The 22,937-nt window shown below is 41.4% G+C and overlaps 1 protein-coding gene across 5 annotated transcripts in view; it reads left to right on the forward strand.

The window, feature by feature from the left end:
* Nucleotides 1-13,166: 13,166 nt before the first annotated feature.
* Nucleotides 13,167-22,937, forward strand: part of PHF21A (PHD finger protein 21A) — a 173,881-nt gene continuing 164,110 nt past the window's right edge. For 3 of the 5 annotated variants that reach the window (XM_079103427.1, XM_079103412.1, XM_079103429.1), the window contains exon 1: nt 13,167-13,723. The gene's annotated coding sequence lies outside the window, so the exon portion shown is untranslated. Of the gene's footprint in view, nt 13,724-14,935; nt 15,907-22,425; nt 22,930-22,937 lie in introns of those variants that run through there. The other 2 variants (XM_079103431.1, XM_079103428.1) reach the window with 2 other exon arrangements.

The following is a 22,937-nucleotide window of genomic DNA, read 5'->3' on the forward strand; positions in this document are numbered from 1 at the left end:
CAGTCCTGGGGGCCGGTCCCCATCGCTGCTGCCAATGGTCTTTGTCCTTAGCTCTTTGCTCAGGCAGCTCCGGGGATTTGTTCTGGGACTCTTCCCCTCCTGGTAAACCAGAATTTGTTCATTGAGTCAACAGATATTTCCTGAGCACCTACTTTGTGCTAGGTTCAGTCTGGGTGCCGGGAATACAAGAAGGACATAAAACAGAATGACTATTTCTTCCCTGAACTTACATCTTCACATACCATCTTTCTCCTCTCCTCCCAATATATATAAAATAAAACCAGAAACTTAAGAGAGAGTTTGGGTCTCATTTCTCCTGATCCGATGAGCACATTGTTTCAGAGAGAGAGACAGAGACAGAGACTGGAGAGAAAACTCCCTGTTTTGTGTTAGTCTCCCAGAACAAGGGACCCATTTCTATCATTCCTTGTTCAAAAATCCCATGTCCCCCACTCAGTGCACACAGATACATACGTTCCCCGCACTGTTTACATTCATAACATGTACAACTGGGAAGCAGCGAAGTCTGCCTCCCACATTATACAGATCGGATTGGCAGCCGGGACTGAAGGCGATAGAAATAAGCTATTGATCAAGGGTTATAAAAGTACTGCCACTGGGATCCTGTGATGCCGGCAAGCTGAGGGCAGCAGTAAAGTGCTACACAAATGCAATAACATTTATAACCCGAGGGCAAGTGCTTTTTACATGAAAATAAAAAGCTGATCCTCTGTTTAATTCTTTCTCCCTCCTTGGGCTGGGTTGGCCTTTGACAAGTGTGGACCCTAGCCTAGGCAGGGCCACTCTGCACAGGCTGCTCTGGTGCTCTCTGGGCAAGGGACCAGGTCTCCTTTTCCCCGTCAGGGATCCTTCAGGTGATCTGGGGAGTGACCTGAAATTTGTAAGTCCCCTGCCCCCACCTCGGGAAAAGCAGGGAAGCAGCATCTTCCTGTGGCCCTGTGGGTCTTGCGTGGTTGGCTTTGTGGTTGTTGCCTGGTCCTGTTGGGAGGTGAACTTTACACTTGAATGGAGGCTGGAAGTCACTGGTTAGAGCTTCATTCTGTGGCATTTGTAAAGAGGAAAAGTCCTATTTTAGGGAGAGATAGGTGGAATAGAGGGACAGCTATAGAGATAATACCAAAAAACGCAATATGATGACTGGATTGGGATAAGCCAGGTTTTTTCTTCCATAAGTCACTGGATTGGTGTTCCCAAGATCCACAGTCCTGTAAGAGACTCCATAAAAAAATGGGGCTATATAATCCAAATAAGCGGAGAAAAGGCCTCCTCTTAGGGATTCCTATTGCATCTCTGAAATACAAAGGCTCTGAAAAATCTTGCAATAAAAAGCAGTTGAACTTTGCTTAACAGCATCAGCCTGATTCATTTGACTGCCAAATGGTACACTCCTTTAAAACCCATCTTGTGGGTTGGGGAAGTGGCTCAGTTGGTAGAGTGTTTACCTCATGTACCCAAGGCCTTGGGTTCAATCCCCAGCACCCCCTACCAATAAAAAAAAAGAAAGGAAAGCTTCCTTTGTTCTTTTTCTTTTTATCACCTATCATGTGTTAACATACTTCGGGAAACATTACCAAAGTACAAATGGGTTCGAGATTCTTCCTGCCGTATATTGTACACCTACTACGTGCAAGACAGTTTATATGGATTATTTCTAATCACCAGAACAACTCTGCAAGTAATACCATTTTAGTGCCCTTTCACGTCCTGTCCTGTCCCTATTTCACAGAGGAGGAAGATGAGGTGAAAAACGAGTAAGTCGCCTGTCCAAGGCCCCTCAGCTAGGTAGTAACTGAGCGAAGATTCTAGCCTAGACCCTCCAGGTCCCAAACCCACAAGTGCCATGCCAGCATTTGCCTTAGGAGGAGACCTCTCTTTTAGCCAAACCGGAGGTGAGGTGCTCCTGGCGGGGTTCCTTGTCCTGAAGATTTGCTTGGTTCCTCTCAGCCTCTTGCTGTCCCATGTTCCCTTCCTTCGGCCTCAGGGGAATTCCCATTAGAAAGCAGAGCCTGAATCTAAGTAGCCATGGGCAGGAATCCCAGTTCTGCCATTTACTATTTATACGACCTTAGGCAATTTGCTTAACCTCTCTGTACCTCAGTTTTCTTACCTATAAAAACTTAAATGTGAAAAAAACATGTGATCCAAAATGCTTAGGATACGGAAGTTGTTTTTTTTTTCTGATAACAGTGAAGTTTTATGGGGAAAATATTCATTAGAAATATTTTAGGGATCTTCGCTTTGAATGTCCTATCTAGTGTGACAGGATATAGATATTTAAAGATGAAAAAACAAAAACCTATTAAGCCAGTGACTTTTTCAACTGAACAACTAGCTAATAGCAGAACTGGGACCTGGATTGCCACTTCGCAGAAATTTAAGACACCTCGATGTGTCAAAAAGTTAAATGCACCTGAGAAGGCAGAACATTATAGATTTAAAGCTTTGGGAACTCTTTCCAGTTGAAATCCTATCAGGGATGGAGATGATATTTCTCTGAATTTATGATTGGCAAAATAAAAATGAAAACTTTAATGTAAAATATTAAATCTAAAAAAAATCTACACACACCTTCTTTTTGAAAACTCTTTTTTTCTTTTTCTTTTCTTTCTTTTTTTTTTTAATGGTACTAGGACTGAACCCTGGGCCTTTGCACATGCTAGGCAAGTGCTATACCCCAACCCCTAAGAGCTCGCTTTTAAACATCAGAAACAGGGTGCACTTGCATGACCTATCACCTTTTGTTTGTTTTCTCACTTTTTCTGGTTATTCATTTCTCAGGCCGAAACATTTTTCCTTAAAACAACATTTTTGTAAATTGACTTAGATTTCAATAACATATGAACATAAAAGCGCCGTGTTAATGTTGTCATACTCTCGGTTGGTTTTGCTCTGTGATCTTTTTGGTTGTGCTTAAGCTGCTGAGGCGAGGACATTCTGGGATGAAATGAGCTGTCTTTAGGCACAGTTAGTAACAAAGCTTAGGTTCGGGCATTTCAGCGTGGAAAGGATCTGTTCCCATCAACCCACTGACGTTTATCAAAGGAAATATAATATTCATCCAGATTGGAATTGGAATGAGTTTTTCTTTTCTATTAGATGAACAGCAACGACACAATGTACTTGGAAAAATAATAAGTTTGAGCTTATGCTAATTGAGGAACTAGTATTAAAATAAAGTGTTTTCGGCTCCGACACCTGCACCTTCTGGGAGTCGAATCCCCAACTGGCTATTGGAAAAGGCTTCTTCTTCTTCTTCTTATTTTTTTTTTTTTTTTTTTAATCCACACTGTCGATATTTTGGGAGAACATAATATTGTTTCCAGTCTACTTCTCTGCTATCTCCATGCCCTTCTTAGATCCTAGCCTACTGTCGCCTCTGGTTTTGTTCACCAACCCAGGCAGAGTGATAGTATTCTCTTAAACTAAAATTAGAGTTTCACGAATTCCCTCTGTTTCACTTACAGTACCCCTCTTCAGGAAGCTTGTTCGGTTGCAACTTCTAGCTCATCGGTTCTCTGAACGCAAAGAGGGGGAATTGAGTGGGATGTCAGGCCCATTTTACAGATGGGGGCAAGGAGAACTGAGTCCCTCCCACCACATCAACATCACCGCGCTAACTGGTTTTATTTTCATAACAAATGCACACTCAGATGCTCAACCTCTGTTTAACTCTGGGATAATCTAGCTGTCATCAAAGAGAGCTGTAGCTACAAAGATGATACTTGGAATCTGAAGTTTTTGAGCTCTGAGAATATTGAAAACATTGATTATTTTTGTTTGTTTAGACTGGGTCTCACTTTGTTGCCCAGCTGGTCTCAAACTCCTGGGTTCAGTAATCCACCAGCTTTGGCCTCCCAGGTAGCTGGGACTAAGATGTGGGCCACGCCCCCGACTTTATAATTTTAATACTTCTAACGGTTCCATCTGTACAGAAATAATATCCCATTTTAGAGATGAAGAACATGAGGCTAACGAGAAAGTAGATTGAACTTAAAATGCAGAAATAAAAACCTAGGCCTTCTGCTTCTCCATTTCCACTATTTTGGGGTGCGGTCTTCCATGTGTTCTGACTTGGAAGTACACAGCTGGCTAGTTTAACATTAATGGGTGTCAGGTTCATCTAAGGGCATGACCTTAGTATGTAAATTGTTCAGGAATGAAGTTGATGTGACTATTTATAGGTCATAAATCAGTTATAAACTCATACATTTGAGAACAGGTCCCTAAATAGGAAGGCAATTGTTACCTATTTAGGGCTTAATTTAAATATGCAGGACTGGGCGGATCATGAACACCTCCAATCTCAGGGGCTAAGGAGGCTGAGGCAGGAGGATCACAAGTTCAAAGTCAGCCTCAACAACTTAGTGAGGCCCTAAGGAATTTAGGAAGAACCTGTTTCAAAATAAAAAAAAAAAATGAACTGGGATGTGGTTCAATGGTTAAGTGCCCCTCAGTTCAATTCCTGGTACCAAAATAAACAAACAAACAAGCAAACATGCAGAGTTAAAACTAGGCATCATTTCATATCTGATACCCTTTGCTCTGGGTGCTGGAAGAAGCGGCTAGAATAGGTACATTAATTATAGCAACACATCAGAGCTGAGTCTAGGTAAGACAAAATAGATTTCTCTCTTGAGCAAGTTCCAAACAATTGGCAATGGTGGCCTCATGCACGTACTGTGTTGAGAAGGATTCTGAGGCCAAGTTCAGGCTCTAGGAAAACCACAGGCCACTGATTTGCCATGCTGGCCTGGCTATTTCATACCCTTTACCTGTCAGTTAGAGATGCTTCATGTACACGAGAACGCTGGGTCTCATTTATTCACCATAATTGTCCTGCTGAATTTTATATGCTGAAATATCCTGCAACCAATCAAGGAAAGAGATACCAAATTGCCTCCTTTCAAAGACCCTTTGAGCAATAATAAGCCATTTACAAGATGGAGATAATGAAGAAGAAATAAGAGAAATCCAAAGGTCCAGCTGTGACAAATCAGGTCACTGACTGGATTTCAGGGAACTTCTTGTTGCCATTTCTCAGAGGGGGGACTCCTCTGCCACGTCTGGGATAGGAGCCGCAGTCTGCACGCACTGTTTTTTCCTTTAGTAGCCTCTCTTTCTCTCATACAGTATTCAAGTGGATTCAAGTGCACAATTACATCTTATTTTGGTGTGAGGGGACGCCAGGCCTAAAGATACACATTTGAGGTCATTCATAAGCTGGAAGGTGCTGCTGGGCTTGGCCCTGGAGAAAGCCCTAAAGGAGTCAACCTGCTTGAGTGCACAGGCCTTGCAGGGCTCCGAGCCCCTGAACTATGATTCTGTGGCTCTGGGCCCACATCAAACAAACAATCACTCAGCCCTTCTTCTGGTCTCTGAGCAAATCAGGTCATGTCCTGTTTGGATGCCAGGCACACTCCTGTGGCTTTCTATTCAGAATGGCACTATCTTCACAGCTATTTGGTTCATCACTCTGCCTGCTACCTCCAGATACCCTGCTTTCTGGAGCCCTGACCACAGACCTACTCTGCTTGCTGGTGTGAGTCCTGGGGCTCTGTGATAGCACCCCATAGCTATTCTGATTCAGCTCTGCTGAGGAGCAAAATTTCCCTTTTTTTTTTTTTTTTTTCCTAAAAGCATTCTTGAGGTCTTCATGCCTTCCTTTCTGTGGTCCTCGGAGTATCATCCTAAATGGATAATGATTTACTTTTATGGGGAACTGAAGTGCCAAACTAGTCCAAACCTACAGAAGTATTACTTCATTTAATTCTGACAACAATCCTGTATTATCCCCATTTAACAAATGAGAAGACTAAGGCACTTGAAGTAAATCGTCCACAATCATATATCAGTGATAGATGGTAATAGGACTTTGGCAATCTGATTCCAATTTATCATTTTGCAATATCTCCATTTGATAAATCTAAATCACATTTGCATCTTAAAGACAGTCGCTATCTGAACTGGAAAATCCTCACTGTCTTCTTTCAAATTCATGATACTCCTTTTTATCTCCCCTGAATAAGATAAAATATATGTTTATTATGGAATTCTCTAACCTTCAAAAACACCCAGTGAGAACATAGCTGTTTTTTTTGCGTGTGAAAACTTACCAAAATGTACAACTTGTGATTTGTGCACTTCTCTGTGAATGTTATACTTCAATGAAAAGTTCACATAAAATTATTCCCAGACCCCTTTACTTAAAAAAACACCCCCTGTACCCCATTTGAGGATGCAATGAAATTTACCAATGCTTGGGGCAACGTGAATTTTGCAACAGCACCTAGTCAAATTTAAATGTTCAGGACTCAACAAATGTGCTAGCTATGCAGAGGTCGTGAAAAACTTATTAGAACATTATTTCAACGAGAGGGAGAAAAACTTACATTATGGCAACAAACCTGTGCCCTAACCAATATAACTTGGAAGACAGAAGGTCACATTTTACAGTTTAATGCTAACTCTCCCTTGGTTGGAATTGGGAGGCAACATTTATAAAAAGGTTTTGCTCCTATCAGTGTACTAATTAATGCTTTAGTTTCCAGGTGTCAACGTTCATGGAAAGAAATAATAATAAATTGAGTGATATGTATTTGTGTAATGTGCCAAAGGACTAAAATGACATTTATTAAGCACTTGACACACACACTATCTCATTTAACAGCTGTCACCACTCTCTGAAGTTACATGATTATTTCTGCATTTTGCACATAAGGAAACCTTGGCTTATGCTATTGTATCCTTTACCCAAGGTCAAGACCAGTGTTCCTAATTCCTTAAGAATAAGCCCTGATCCTTTTTGTGGAGAGCTCGAACTCCTCTCAGTCCAGTTGTTTAAAGATTTTTGTTTTCCCCATCTTGGACAAGGAATCAGGCCCGGAGAGATAAAATCATTAGACATTTGCAGAACCCAGACCCAGGCTCAGGTTCTTGAACTCCAAATCTGGCAATGCCTAACACTAGATAACACCTTTGCTCAGGCACGCAGTGTAATTTATTTATGTTGATACTAGATAAACTAAAGGTGGAAATAACAACATGATAAAATTCTTTTGACATCCCTAGTCTTGGAAGATCTCCCTGTGATACTTTTAAGAGTTCAGCAGCTTTAAGGCAGGCACATCTACAGCTCTGATTGCGACCATTTTAGTTTTTAGTGACAGGTTCAACCTGGGCCTCCTGATCTGTTACTTTTGGAAAAGAAATTGGGGATGTGCTTCTAGAAGGGTGGAGTCACAGATACACAAAAGCACATGTGAATCTATCTATGGCGTCTGATCTGGTTCAGAGGTTCTCCACTCCATCACCGCAGCTCCAGCCTAGGTGTGATTTTTCTACCCGGTTCACATACACAGGAGGAATTTGGTAATATCTAGAGGTAGACTGGGTTGCCAAACTGTGGAGAAGCTATCACGGGAGCTAGTGAGTGGGGGCCAGAGATGCTGCTGAACATTCTACAGCATCCCCTACAACACAATAACAAAATTACCTGGCCTAGAAGGTCAACGGTGCCCTGGTCTAGTTAACTCTATTAGATGCACACCCACTGAAATAGCTTAGGATAAAATTGACCTTGGAGATTATGGTGAAGTAATGAAATTGGAAGTATTCTTCAGAGAGTGGACTGCTCATCCACCAATATTTATTTACTTACAGGTTATACCTGGCTTTTTCCCAATTATGATTTGGTTGACCATAAATGCACAGACATAACAGTTCAAGTGAAGATTTTTAAAAAAGACCAGAAACCACTGAGACAGAGAAACTGGGGATTTACTGTCACAATTCTTTAAAAATCATATTGATATGTCTCCTGTACTTATTTAAGTGCTTTGTTGGTACAAGCCAGGTTTTCATTTATTCCAGCCCAGTAAGAATTTAAAAAACGACCTGATGAATTCCAATTGTTACCTCCCTGCCTCAGTGAAGAAGCAGGGCCCTGAGGTTTTCAGAGTCTTCTTAGGCTGACCTTTTAAAAGATAATGGGTTACTTCTCAGCCTGGAGCAGAAAAAAAGGATAGTGATCCTGTGAAAAGAGGAGAGGAGTCAGATTGGACGAGAAAACTGTCAATTAGTCCTTTGGTGGGCGGGTTATTACTTTCTCTGAAATACTGTCAAATTCCAGAACATCACAGACAATATGTACAAATACAAGTACAAAAATACTTAATATTGGGCTGGGGCTGGGGCTCAGGGGTAGAGCCTCACTAGCACATGTGAGGCACTGGGTTCGATTCTCGGCACAACATAAAAATAAATAAATAAAGCTATTAAAAACAAGTGTAGTTTAAAAAAATACGTCATACCTGAGAGGCATTGTTACTACAAAACTGTAAAATAAGGAATTTAGGAAAAAATTCTTTAATTGTTCTCTATTATTGTATATAATGCCTGTTGTATTTTTAATATATTTACAGTGTGTGTGTGTGAAGTTAGCTTTTTATCTTTTTTTCTGCAGCACTGGGATCAAACACAGGACAATGTGCATACTAGGCAAGTGAGTTATACCCCAGGCCTGTCTTATCATTTTGATTATAAGTTTCATTATCCACTAGAATCCCAATGTTAATTAAATATTTTCTATCAAATGTTATTTAAACACCTACCTCTTATACCAAAAAATTAATAAGTGTAACAAGGTAAATGTAAAAAACAAACCATAAAAATGCAAGAAGAAAACTGTAAGTACTTCTTTGATCTTGAAGTTTGATGACCTCGGAGTACAGAATGGAAGGCAGGAATATGGAGGAAAACACTGATAGATATGACTATTTTTATAAAAATTAAAAACTGCACATCTGACATTTAATAACTTTCAAAATTTGAGTTTTACTTGGCTGAACAGGAATATAATGGCAATTAACATGTTTTTTTTTGGGGGGGGAGTGGTGTTAACTAGATAACAGATAAGTTCTAAGTTATTGTGCATCTGCTATCATTATGCCATTTTATTTATTTATTTGCAGTGCTGGGGATGGACCCCGGCCTGACATATCCCAGGCAAAGGCTCTGTCACTGAACTATACCACCAGACTGCCTAGGCTACTCATTTCTAAAAGTTGCATGACTTACCTCAAAGGAGTGCTTTATAGTAATCTTTCCAGTTTTCAGCTTGTTTCTGGGATTTTCATTAACATATGAGTTATTTTTTTTTTCCCTTTAGCACTTAGGCCATTCAGTCCTTACAACAATTCTGCAAGTATCATCTTTATGATACACACCAAGGTTCAGGGAGCCTAAGTGTTTTGCCCAAGGCCACACAGCAGTATGCACCCACGAAGTGCCCTATGTCAGGCATACAATGATGCTTAGAGCCTAAGACCCACTAAAATTGACCACAATGCCAGTCTTATAACCATCAATGAACTTGAGACTCCCTGAACCCCGTATACAACTGAATTGTCAAGATATTGGGATGCCACTTGTTCAGCTTCCCCAGAGTTATGTTAACTCAGAAAAATTAACCTGTGGGCATAGGAAAAGATGTGTTATGTAGTTCTATGTCCCAGACACTTTACATGAATTATTCCATTCAGTCCTTTCAATGGCCCTCTGAACCTTTTTTTATTTTTTAAAATCAAACCCAGGACCTTGATCTTGCTAAGCTAAGCACATGCTCTACCACTGATCTATACCCTCCAGCCTGAATAACTGCATTATACAAAATGGGAAAACAGAGGCTCTGAGCAGTGAAGTAACTTGCCCAAATTGCCTAATCTGACACACAGAGATACTTCTTAGGTATCAGAATCCATGTCAGAATGGTTCCACTCTGCTTTACCCTCTCAGTGAGGAAGACTATATGAATGGAAACGAGACCTTTCAAAGAATCACAAGCTAGAGTATCCTTTTCCATAAAGTTTGGTAGTTACAGGAGTTTTCCACATTAAAGTTAAAATATTTTAGTAAGGTATAAATGTCTGGAATAGGACTTTGCATGATATTGATACCTGATTGTTGTACCAAGACACTTGGTAGGAGAAGTTCAGTGGCTACTCAACTTTAGACCTTCACAGCAGGGATGGGCAAATGACAACCTCTCAGTCCAATCCTGCCTGGTTTTGTAAGAACCTACAAGCAAAAATGCTTTTTTAAAAAAACTGTTTTTAGTGCTGGAGGTCTGTCTGAGTGATAAGAGTGCTCACCTAGCATGTGCAAGGCCTTAGGTTCAAACCCCAGCACTACAAAGCAATTAAACAAAACCCCACATTTTGTGTGTGTGTGTGTGTGTGTGTGTGTGTGTGTGTGTGTGTACTGAAGATTGAACTCAGGGGCACACAACCACTGAGCCACATCCCCAGTCCTATTTTCCATTTTATGTAGAGACAGGGTCTCACTGAGCTGTTTAGTGTCTTGGTAAGCTGCTGAGGCTGGCTTTGAACTTGAGATCCTCCTGCCTTAGCCTCCAGAGCCACTGTGCTGGGCACAAAACCCCACATTTTTAAGGAATGAAAAAAAAAAAAAAATCAAAGTAATATTTCATGCCACATGAAAAGTACATAAAATTCAAATGTCAAGGCCCATAAATAATTAGAACACAGCCAGACACTTTAAAAAGTATTATCTATAGAATCTTTAGTGTTATAAGGGCATATAGAGTTGAGAAGTTGGAACATACTGTCTAATCTGAAAAGCCTAGGATATTTACTATTTACTTAGAAAAAGATATTTACTTAGAAAAAGTTTGCTGACCTGTTCTATAGCATTTACACATTCATGCACAATTTGAGTTTCTGGAATTTTTTTGTATGAAATTCTAAAAATAAATAAATAAATAAATAAATAAAAATTTCCCCAGAAAGGACACTAAAGCAGTCTTCCTCTGAAAAAATGCTGACAGCCTGAGATGCTCTGAAATGACACCTTTAGGTTATGGTTCCAGTGGAGTTGATTCAGCTTCAAAGACACCCCTCCCTCACTCATTTTAAACAGTTACTTCCGGATGGTAGAGCCGGGTACCCAACCCGTCCTTCAGTTATTCATCTTGACTGCATTATGGGTTTAGTGTCACAACATTATGAGTTCATCCAGGCTTCCTGAATCATTTATAGGGATTTTCATTTCGCTCTCAAACTCTTACACACACTTTCTCTGCTGTGAATTTTTTTTTAACATAAAGTCAGACTACCAAATGGCCTACGCATGTAAAATAAAACCCATACTTTTTTACTTTTAGATATAAGAATTTTTTTTTTTTTTTTAAAGAATTGCTTTCTCTTGAGCAGCTTAACTTAATTTTGCAGGTCGTAAAAGTAAGAGAATACCTTCATATCCAATGATCTCAAAGCACCTCTAGTGAAAATGCATAACAAGGCAAAAAAATAAGCATTTATTTTTAAATACTATTTCTTAGAGGAAATATTTAATGGAAAAGATGTGACTAGTAGAGATCAAGTCCAAAGCTATTTCTGGTTCTGCAAATGACTCACTTTGACTTTGGGAAAATCATCTCACCACTGTTGCTCTTTATCTGCAAAAACTGGACTTCATGCCTATGGGAGTTGCATGGCTAATCAATGCCTGGAAAATGCGTAGTGGCAGATGCTACAAAAGTGCTGAGCCTTAAAAACAAAACCACCCCCACCCCCCATTTGTATTCAGTTGAGGTTGGGGTTTATTGTTATTTAACATTCGAAGGCCAACACTATGTTAAGTCCAGCGTGCTGCACAGAACAGATAATATCACTGTCCAGATGGGATTTTTTTTTTTTCTTTTTTGGATCTAGGATTTTTACTTTTTTTTTTTTCTTTACTGTGGGGGTTATTTTAGAATTCAGTAATACATCGGTACAAAAACGTTAAGCTTTAAGTTGAAAACTATCGATTTAAAAATCTAAATAAACCTCCTCCTCCAAAAAAAAAAAAAAAAAAAAAACCCCTCCCCCGCCCCGCCAAGAAATCTCTCAAAACAAGAATTCTTCTGATGTTTTTTTTTCCTCCCTGCAGTTCTCCATGTTACAGTCCTTGGAGGTAGAATAGGCATAAAATACTTTCACTAATAAAATATGACAAACCGCCGGATTATACGTGGCCGATTCCCAGTGATTGCCCTGCTACACAAAGCAGAAAAGTAAATGCCATCATCCCCCTTAGAACAAAAGAACTTAGGAATAAAAAACATGGAGAGGGGGGAGAAAGCAGCAATAAATAAAGGTGAGCGAAGGACCCCGTCCCCCGCCCCTCCCCGTAGCGAGTGTGGGACTAAGTACGGCTAATAAAGTGGTTCAAGGGTAGTTATTTGGAAAGGGGGCGGGGTGGCGAAGGGAGGGAGCGGGCGAGCGGCGGCCGGGGATTGCATGTTGCATTCGACTTGAGGTTGCATCTTTCTCCTGTTGCCTGGACCACGCTCCCCCATTGCAGTGCTTCCCCATTGCTTCTCCTCGCTCCTGCCCTCGCAGCTTGTTTTCCCCCCTTCAAACTGCTGTTGCACTGGAGGGAGTTGGGGCCGCTCCGGAGCCCCTTTGCAGCTCCCGCCGGCGGGAGGGGGAGTTGGGCTCGGGCCGCGGAGTTGGGGGGGCCGCAGCGGGCTCCGGCCTCGCCTCTGCTGCGGCTGCATGGGAGCCGAGCTGCAGCGCTGCACGGGCCCCGGATTGCGGCGGCCCTGGAGTTTGGCCGCCGCCGCTCCGTGCTCGGCCCCATCACCACCGCCGCCGCCGCCGCCGCTGCACTGGAGTTTGGCTGCTGCTGCCCTACTTCACTCTAGTTTAGTTTCACTCACTTTACATCCGGGTTTTTTCCCTAGGCAATGGGGGCCGCAGCACACCCCGTTCCTTAGGCAAAGTGAAATAAATTCGCCGCACCGACACGTCAAGTAGTCCGCCCGCCCGAGCGCCGCCGCGGGCCCCCCCCGCCCCCCCCGCCGCCGCCCCGCGCCCCCGGGGGGGACCCGCGCGTCCCGGGAGCCGCGGGCGGGGGCGCGGGGGCCCGGGCCGGTCGCCGTACAACTCCGCCCGGCGGCCCCCTCCCGCCCCGCCGTGCCCCTCTCCCCCGGCGCCTCCACTCCCCCCGCCCTCGTCCCCGCTTTCCCAGCCCAGTCCCTCTCGCCCGGCTCTCGGGAGCGGCGGGGGCGCGCACGGCGGCGGCGGCGGCGGGCCGGCGGGGCCGCGCGGCGGGCTCCCGCGCGGGCGAGTGTGTCTGGGCCTGGGCGGAGGGATCCCCGGGCTGAGGCGGCGGAGGTGCTGCGGCCCGGGGCCGGGTGGTGAATGGGCTGGTGGTGCTCGCTGCTGCTGCTGAGAGGAGGAGGAGGAGGATGAAGAGTTGGGCTTGTTTGTCTCCCACAGTTTCTTTCCTGCTGCTCTGATTCCCACCCCCCATTCCGGCCCGGGGCCTGTGTGTGTCTCTCCTGGAGGAGGAGGAGGCTCCAGTTCCTCCCCCCACCCCCTCCTCCCCACCCCCCCTTGCCTGGGGAAGAGGAGGAAAGAAACAGCCCAGAGAGAGAGAGAGAGTGAGTGAGTGAGAGAGGGAGAGAGAGAGGAGAGGAGGAGGAGGAGGAGGGAGAAGGGAACAACCTACCATCTTAACACACTAATATCTAAAAAGTGCGAGAGGCCCAGAGCAGCAGCAGAAGCAGCAGCAGCAGCTCCAGCTTCTTCCCTCCCTCCCCATGAAGAAGAGTTCCCTCCTCCTCCTCCTCCTGCTTCTCCTGCTCAGAGTTCCTGCCTCCAGCTGCCAGGGGGGACAGCCAGCCAGCAGCAGGAGGGTGCAGTATCCCAGCTTTTCCATTCTCTCTTCTCACTCTCCTCTCTTTTTTTTCTTGAGTAGCTCTATTTCCCCTCCCTCCCCGCTCTCCCCCCCTCTCCCTGTCGCCCTCTCTCCCTCTGTCTTGTCTCTGGTGTTTGTCTCTGGGAGGAACAGGGGCTGCCTGCTTGGAGTTTGTTGTGGGGGGAGGTAGGGGGAGGGGAGGGGTGTGTGGGAGGGAGGAGGGAAAGGGGGTGTTCTCGTCAGGACCCCTCAGTCAACTTGAGATTTGAGCAATAACTTCCCCTTCGGGGCGCCCCCCTGCGTGCCCTTCCTATTCCTCCCCCCCGAAAAAAAGACAATGGGAGAACCTGGTCTCCCCCCTCCTCCCCTCTGCCCTCCACCCCTCCCCAGGATAGATTGGAAGTAAGTTTATGAGCAGCCTCGGGAGCCTGGGCGCTGAGTGCAGGGCCGGAGCGGGTGACAGAGGCGGCGCGCCGGGGGTGGCGGGGAGGGGGCGTCACATTGTCCCGGCGGGGGGCCGGCCCGGGGGCCGCGGGCGGGGGCGGGGGGCGCGGAGCCTCGTCCGCCCCCTCCGGCTCCCCCTCGGCCGGGGATGGTCGCCTGGGCTCTTCCACCCCCCACCCCGGGATGCTGTCGGGGGGAAGTTTTTATTATGGTTATTTATTTAATTCAAAAAATTTTTTTTTTTGGGGAAAACCATCTTGTTTGATGACTGAGGGATCTGGTTAGGAAAAAAAAAAAAGCTGCGGCTGCTGACGCCGCCGGGCCCGAGTGTGTGTGTGTGTGTGTGTGTGTGTGTGTGTGTGTTGGTGCATTTGTCTTGGGTGGCCGGAGCAGCGCTGGGGAAATTCCGCTTATTCTTCTTCTTCTGCAACTTGTTATTCCGGAGAGTCTGCCTGCACCCCTCACCCCGGGGCCGGCCCTCCCGCAGTCGCCCCCGGCGCCCGCGGCCGCGGGGCGCCCCGGGACCCCGCGCGGGCCGGGCCGGACAGGCCGCTCCGAGAGGGGCCGCGCCGCCCCTCCCCCCGGGCCCCCGCCGGGGGGAGGGGCGCGCGGAGTGGGACTCTTTCCGTTTGGTCCAGCCCCGCCGTGCACGCAGTTCCCAACACTTCTCGTCATCCTCCCTGCTCTCTTTATTCTGCTGAGCGGTGCTGTTAGGATTTCTTTTTTTTTTTTTTTCTTCCCCTGACCACGTTCGCGATGGTGGGTAGCAGCAAGGTGGCCCTGGCAGGGGAGGGGTGGATCTCGAGATTGGGCACCGGGCGAGAATGTCTCCTTTCAACTTTGTCTGTGGCTTGCACCCCGGGAGGAGGCCACACGCCGGTTGTGGGGTGTAGATGTGCCGAGAGTGATTTCTAAGTAGTTGAGTTGTTGAGATGAGGGGACGACTGCTAATGGTAGGCAGGTTTTGTTTTCATTGGTGAATCCGGTGTCATCATATTCCGGTCATATGTTGAAATATTCTTTGTTTAGGTCTTGAAGTAGAGGATCTCACCCTGCACGTCCATTTGTGTTGTTTTTAAATGATGTCTCTGGGAGTATGGATTTCTAGAATTCAAATGTGAGTTAAGGTCCGGGCGTGTTTGGGCCTCAGCACTGGCCTTGACAGTGAACTTTGTGGCTGTGTTTCGGATTTCAAGAATTTGCCCCATAGCCGGGCTGCTAGTTGTGCATTTTTCTTAATGGTAGGTGTCAGGAATGTAAATACTTGGGCTAGTGAAGTTAGGAACATTTATATATTAATAATTGATAGCTGAATATTAGAATCAGATTAATTTAGACTGATGAAATTTTTTTTTTTTTTTTAAAGCAATTGTGCACTCTAGGAAGGAACCTTTTAGTAGGCAACTTTGTAGGGGTTTTTTAGGGTGAGGAGCTGGGATATGCCTTTTAGAGGATACTAATCAGCATCAACATCTGCAGCTTTATTGAAGGCCTAGTAAGGGGTCTGAAATTGAGGCTAAAATGTATAAACATACTTTTCAGTGTTTATGTTATTTGTTTACATTTGGTGTTCATTCATGTTTGGGTAATGGAAATAAATAGGTCAACTTTTATTTTAGTTTTTAAAGTCTAGCCCACTCCCCTTTTTTCAAAGTTTCACAATTTACTTGGTTTACAGCCTTGTAGGAAACCATTACTACATTTTTACTGGAAATACTATTATTCATTTTAATTTCGGTAAGTTTCTTCTTATTCTCTTCTTCTGTCTTCATTTGTGTGTGGAATCTGTGTTGCGGGCTTAACACTGGCTTATTAGGGCCATTTAAAATGTCAGAAGAATGCGTTTTAAAATCCCAGAACATAGCTTTTGATGGCAGAGAAGTTTTTGTGTGCATTTATGCTCATACTTATTAAAAATTTTGTACCTAAGACTTCTGTAGATGAACAACTATAAGTGAAGAACATAACAATAGTGCAGAAAATTCTCAAAACACAAACATCTGGCCAACTTGTTAAAAATACCCAAGTGCTTTTCTTTTGCTTTGGTAACATAATAGTACTTGGAGTTTGACTGGCATTACTTGACTGTCCCTAATAAAGTCTTTGACATCAGTGCTTTTGATGGCATTTTAACTTAGTTTTTAGATAATTTTGAAAGACTTATTTTAGGGATGTTGCACTTTGGACTCAGGCAAGTCTTTATGAGAGCCAGAGTGGTAAGACACCTACCTGTGCCATATTTTATTAAGTGTAAGTGATGGATGGAGCATTATTTCTTTTAGCTTTGAAGGGGCCATCTTTTCCCTTATTTAATTATCTGGAAGGAGCTATCTCAGAGAAATTCTTCTTCTGCTTACCTGAAGATCTCTAAATGATATCCAGCAGGAGGTGCTACAGCAAGATAAAGGAAATTTTTGAATTTTAAGGGTCTTACGATTTACTGCAGTTCTACGTAAGCATCAGCTAAGCAACAGGATTAATACCTTAAAGTTCCAGAAAGATTTTTGAGTAAGTTCATTCAAAAATGCCATTAATTTATTTCATTTGCTATTTGAAACCAGAGTTTTTGACCATGTTCTACCTGCTTATGATACTATGCGAAGTAGATTTGTTATTGTGGATAGTGTAAGGATGCTGGGATTAGGTATAGAGTGCCGTTAGAATTTTTTTTTTTTTTTTTTGGAAGTGAAGTTAGTCTTGTAATGATGAATGAGGTGTTGAACACATTTTTAAAATGTGCATTTGTAATAAACAAAAATCATTGGTATGATGTGGGCCTTAAGCCTTGTGATCCTTTCTATAATAATATAAATAGGATGTAGAGTAATTGAGATTTTTGGAAAGAAGGATCTTGTATGGAAAAATTTTTCTATTGTTTGTGTGTGTATGTCCTTGAATCTTTGTGATTCTAAGATAGATAGCTTATTAGGCACCCAACTTTATAAATATATATGGTTGATGTATTTAAGTTGGTCTCTACAGGTTGAGATTCTTGAACTATAGTAAAGTTACATTTGTGGGTACTTTGTACCAAATATTTGTTACATTTTTGGTATTTTGTACAAAAGTAGCTACTTTAACTATTTCATAGCGTTTGCATATGGTCCTTCCAAACTCTGTTAGGTGAATTATCAGTGGCATAATCATGCTACAGTGGTTGCTTGCAAAGCTGTATATCAACGTTTTAAAAACTTGGAAATGTATAGAAAATTCAATGAACCTGCTTTGGGTTTTGTCTTTTTTGTAGGCATAATACTATACTGCTTTCTTAGTATAATCAAATTAGGTAATAATAGGAAAGTTCTTTGTAAATTGTAAGAAGCCATGCAGATAGTAAGTTATTGGGATAGATAACCAGTTAATACAAAAAAAGAACTTGTGTTTTAAAATGCTAACTTTCTCCCTATCATTTGGGAAATTCATGCATTAAAAGTGCACCCTGGACACTTCATGAATTTTTGTTTTTTAAATACTGCTGTGGTTACCAAAAAATCTCTTTGTTATAGTTTTGAAGCTTTGTTTAAAAAATGCTGCCTAGGCAGTTTCCCATAATTCAGAAAAATATCATTTTTCCTTTTGAAGATCTTGAGAAGTGTATGTCCCCTATTACTGTTTTTCTTCCTTTCTTCATTGATGTGATAGTAGTTGATTTTTAGTGAACATTTAAGTTCCTGATCTCTTCTGTAGATTCTTAATAACACACAGAGTAACGTGTCATGGCTCAGGTTTTGATTGTTTTGATTGACTCTGGGAACTTCCTGAAAAATTCTTACTGACTAAAGATTTCAAACTTCTTTCATAGTGAAAATATGTACATCTGTATGCATTCATATTAGGTACATGTGTGTATCATTTTTGTTTTTCTATTTTAGAAGCATGTATGGAGACATGACTACTCAAATCTAGAGGAGTGCACTATTTTTCTGTAAAAATAGCCCAAAAGTTTAAACCTTGAGTTGTGGCTTTCTTCTTAGACTCTGCTCACAGTTTTGGACAGAAAATTAAAAAAACAACAAACAAAAAATAAAAACCAAAATATAGTTAATTGGGAATCCTTATTTTTGTGAATATATCAAAAGGTATAGTATCTTAAATTTCAGAAATGACTGTTCTTTGTGAGATAGCCCTAATTAGAAAGTAAATATAGAAACTTTCTTCTCTAAAGGGTAAGAAAAACATTTAACTGTTTAGATAAAAATGAAACCTTTAAGGGGTGATATTAACTTTTATATCACAGACAGTGAATGCTAAAAGTTTTTTGTTAAATATTGAGTTAAAGTTATATTAATGTGCTGTTAAATTTTGAATCCTTAGTATTTTATCGCTTAAAAGGAGAATGGGAGGGATTAAAGTTTCAGGTGTCTGACCTCTGACAGACCTTTTATATTTATATTGAGAATTGATTTGTTGAAATATGTTTGAATTTTCTTATTATTTTGTGCTGGGGAATATTTGTGATTTGTGTTGATTTCTCAGGATTTTTTTTTTTATTTTTTATTTTTATTTTTTCTGTAGGCCTAGGTATTCTTTAGGAGCATAGCAATACATTTTAATCACATGAACTTTACCAGGTGTATCTTTTTATTGCTTTGGGATTTTTTTTAAGTGGTTATAAGTTAACTGCTTTAAATTTATTATAGATAATTATTTTTTAAAGAGTATGTTTTCTTCTTTGAATGTTTGTGTGTATATATAACCATACCTTTTTGTAGGCTTTCATGTAATTCTTATCATGTATTAAATTTTTGAATACCTGTCTTCTGGGAGAATGTTGTAATAGACTTTAAGAACAATGTTCCTAACCAGGTGCAGTAAGTATTTGTGCCTGTAATCCCAGCAATACAGGAGACTGAGACAGGAGGGTTGAAGGTTTAAGACCAGCCCCAGTAACTTAGACCCTCAGCAACTTAGACCTTGTCTCAAAATAAAAATAAAAAAGGTGAAGTGTAGCTCAGTGGTAAAGCTGGGTTAAATCAATCCCCAGTACCATAAAAATAAAAAGAGAAAAAAAAGAAAAAGAAAAAGAACTGTCATGTTACCTGTTTACCTATTAATTGTTCCACTGGAAGTTGTGGTGAACTCTGTCTACCCTTGTAGTTCAGTCATCCTTGACTTTTCCAAAGTGACTTTTTTTTGCGGTGCTGGGGACCGAACCCAGGGCCTTGTGTTTGAAAGGTAAGCAAGCACTCTACCAACTGAGCTATCTCCCCAGCCCCTCCAAAGCGACTTTCTTAACACCAAACTCTTGAATGGCATTTTGAGTACTCCTCCACCTACCTTTTTCCAATACTGTGCAAATTCCCCCACTCCCCACTTTTTTTTTTTTTTTTAATAAAAAAGTTAGTGAGCAGTCTCAGTTGAAGGAAATTCTTTCCTATAAATTTGGAATCAGCTATGGAAATGTTTTCTGCTTTTTAAAGCAGACAAGAAGGTGGGTGTGGTGGTTGGGCACACCTTCAGTCCCAACTACTCAGGAGGCTGAGGTGGGAGGATCACTTGAGCCCAGGAGTTTGAAGCCAGCCTGGGTATCATAGTGAGACCCTGTCTCAAAAACAAACAAACAAACAACAACCACCAAACCCCAAAACAACAACAACAAAACAAAACTAAAGTGGACAAGAAAGTGAACCAATAATATGGAGATAGAAAGGGAATGAAGCCTAATAGGTTGATGATGGGGCTTTATTTTGACTTGCTTTGTGGGCCTAAGGGAAAAACATAACTTAAACCAGAAGCCAAAAAGATGGGTTTTGTTTTATTGTTTTGGATGCATTGAGAATACAAACTGTCAGTACTTGAGGAGAAGGAGCAGCAGAAAGGAATTGATTTTCTTCTGCTGCAGATCCAAGTATTGTTAACCATGTGCATCTCCAAAGCGACATACTTACAAATCAAACAGTAGTTGGTTCTTTCACTCAATTAACGGAACCTTAAACATTTTTAAAAAAAAATTTTAAGTAATACCCAAAACTTCAGGGTAATGATAATTTCCTGATAAAAGTGGGTGATAGTAACCATGGCAACTGCTATCTCTGGCCTTATGGACAGTATGTTGTATTGATGAAGCTTCAGATCCTTTAGTAGCCTGTCACTTTTATGGTGAAATGTAGTAGCATGTGTTTGCAGGTGATTTTAGCTGGATTGTGTTAATCTGTGTGCCAGCTATCTTTCCTTGTTAGGAATTTCTTGGGCTGTATTCCACAGCATGTTTGTGAAGGTGCTGTTGCCTGAAAATAACCCACCACCTGTGTTAGGCCTCCTGATGCAGATTGCACTTAGTTCTTTCCCAGCCTCCTTCCAGTGTCTTGCAGAAAATAGGGGTATATGTAGGAACTGAATATGCATAAATTACAGTTCAAACTTAGCTAGGGTTTGTACATGTTAATAGATTAAAAATATCATTTGTGTTTTCTGAAGAGGTCAGTGAATAAAAGAAATGGAACTGTAGTTGCAATATTTTATTCTAAGTGTGCTTTTCAGAAATGCAAGTGTGGCCCAGCACGGTGGCGCGAGACTGTAATCCCAGCGGCTTGCTCCTTACTCGGGAGACTGAGACAGGAGGATTTCGAGTTCAAAGCTAGCCTCAGCAATGGTGAGGTGCTAATCAACTCAGTGAGACCCTGTCTCTAAATAAAATACAAAATAGGGCTGGATATATGGCTCAGTGGTAAAGTGCCCCTGAGTTCAATCCCCAGTATGGGGGAAAAAAAAAAAAAAAAAAAAAAGAAATGCAAGTGTGTAGAGAATGAGGGTTGAGGAGTGGCGGACATAAATATTGAATGAGGATTTAACAAGAGGATCTTCAGTATTTTTTGTTTTAGTGGTGGTGTGTATGTATATCACTATAAAGAATGTATTTCCTCATGGGTAGTACTAGACTATGGGAAATGATTGCTCACAAAAATTTCTTTAAAGAGAAATTATTTATAAACAAATAACTCTTAAAAGGAAAGCTGGTAATATAATTTTGGGGGGGAGAGGATGGAGTATTGAAATGGATCCAATCAAACTTTTAAAAAGTTTCAAAAATTTATTTCCATGATAGTAAATCTCTGGCTTTTAATGCATATCCTGTATAAGATTTTTCTAATGTGAAAATGTTAATATTAATTTGATACTTTTTCCAATGTCCCAGAGAAACTCTCAGAACAGAGATAATTTAGGTCAAAATTTGACTAGACCCTCATTGTAAGATATAGTCATTTGTGCTATGTAGTTCAGACTTTCTTGAAACTTGTTCTTAGAGTGAAGTGGTTCTTACTACAAGTCCCAGGATGCAGTGGCAGTTTTTGCTTAACTTCAGATTAGAGCATTGCATGCTGGGATCTGTAGTTGATTTGAGCAGCTCGGGGAGCCCTCCCTCCTTTTCTACTCCATTTTATACACAGCTTCCCAAGTCTCTAACAACTTTTTGCTAAGTAAAGTTTGATTAATGGTACCATGATTATTATGCTACCAAAATTCTAAAGCAAGTCTTTACAGGCATTCTAGTGGCTATAGTTTATCTTAGATGAGTTATTGTGTTTTTTTAATCAACTGCTATAAGATTTACATGTAAAATAACATTTACATAAATTCAAAACGACTTAGCAGTTTCTTGGACTGTAATTTTTATGTGAGTGGTGAAATAGGTCACTTTATGATTAATAGCATCACTCTTTGCTACTGTGGGCATTAGAAACTTCTTATTGTCAGGCATGATATAGCTCCCCCCCCCCCCTTTTTTTTTCCCCAAGGGGACAGTTATTTGGTAAAGTTAGATGGAAGGATCTTTGTATCACTGTTTAAGTTTAGAATTCTGCGATTCTTCTGTAATAAGTGTCAGCATCTTGAATATCAGTACCCTCTATCTGGAAAACAAATTCCTGAAAGTAAGTGTTTCAGTACAGATTTAGTACTCAAAGATGTAGTCTGAAAGGTAGAAATGTGAGGTATCTTTAATAGTTTATTCATGTTTTCATTTGTAAAGTTAAAAAAATTTTCTTTTGAGGATTCTCCATTGTTAACTACCAGAGGGATTAATGTTAAAGTCTATGACAGTGCTTAGTGTAGTGCTTGGCACAGTAGATCTTTTGAATTAAGAATAGCAGTAGTTGTTGTTATTATTTAAAATAACACCCCCCCCCATTTCAACATTATAATTTGATCAGAATCCCAGACTGTTCTAACAAGGCCTTGAGATTTTTAGCTTATGGTAGTGATGTGGCAATCCTACCATAGAAAATTTCGGTAGAAAATTTTGCTATACATAAAATGTCTTTACACCTCAGTTTCTCCCTAAGTGGTAAATACCCAAAGTCAGACAAGCCAGTAGCATCAGGATTCAAGTCTGCTGTCCATTGCTCGTTGCCCCAGTACTGTGTCTTCAGTTGACTTCAGAAAGTTCAAAAGATGTTCATAATGTTTGCACTGATAGAATATCCAAAGTAGTTGATTAAAGAAAATAAGATGCTGTAAAAATGCCCTTTGTATCACAGTATATATAACCTGGAAAAAAATTCTGTTGTGTTTAGAAATATGCACCTATCTATCATTGTAGTTCATGGTGTCACAGGATTGATGTTTTAGAGGCCAGTGAACAACCCAGAAAGAAAACATTTCAAGTCTGGGTTGTACTTAAAATGTTAGGTTAAAAAAAACTTAAGTCCTTACATTATTTTTCTTTTTTTGGATACTGATTTCTCTTAGACTTTTATTTGTATGTCTGGTTCCTTTTAGATGTTTGAGATAGGAAAGGGATGCCTAGGAATACTGAAAAATGTAAGCAT

This window comes from Sciurus vulgaris (assembly GCF_902686455.1).
Source record: "Sciurus vulgaris genome assembly, chromosome: 11".
NCBI lineage: Eukaryota > Metazoa > Chordata > Mammalia > Rodentia > Sciuridae > Sciurus > Sciurus vulgaris.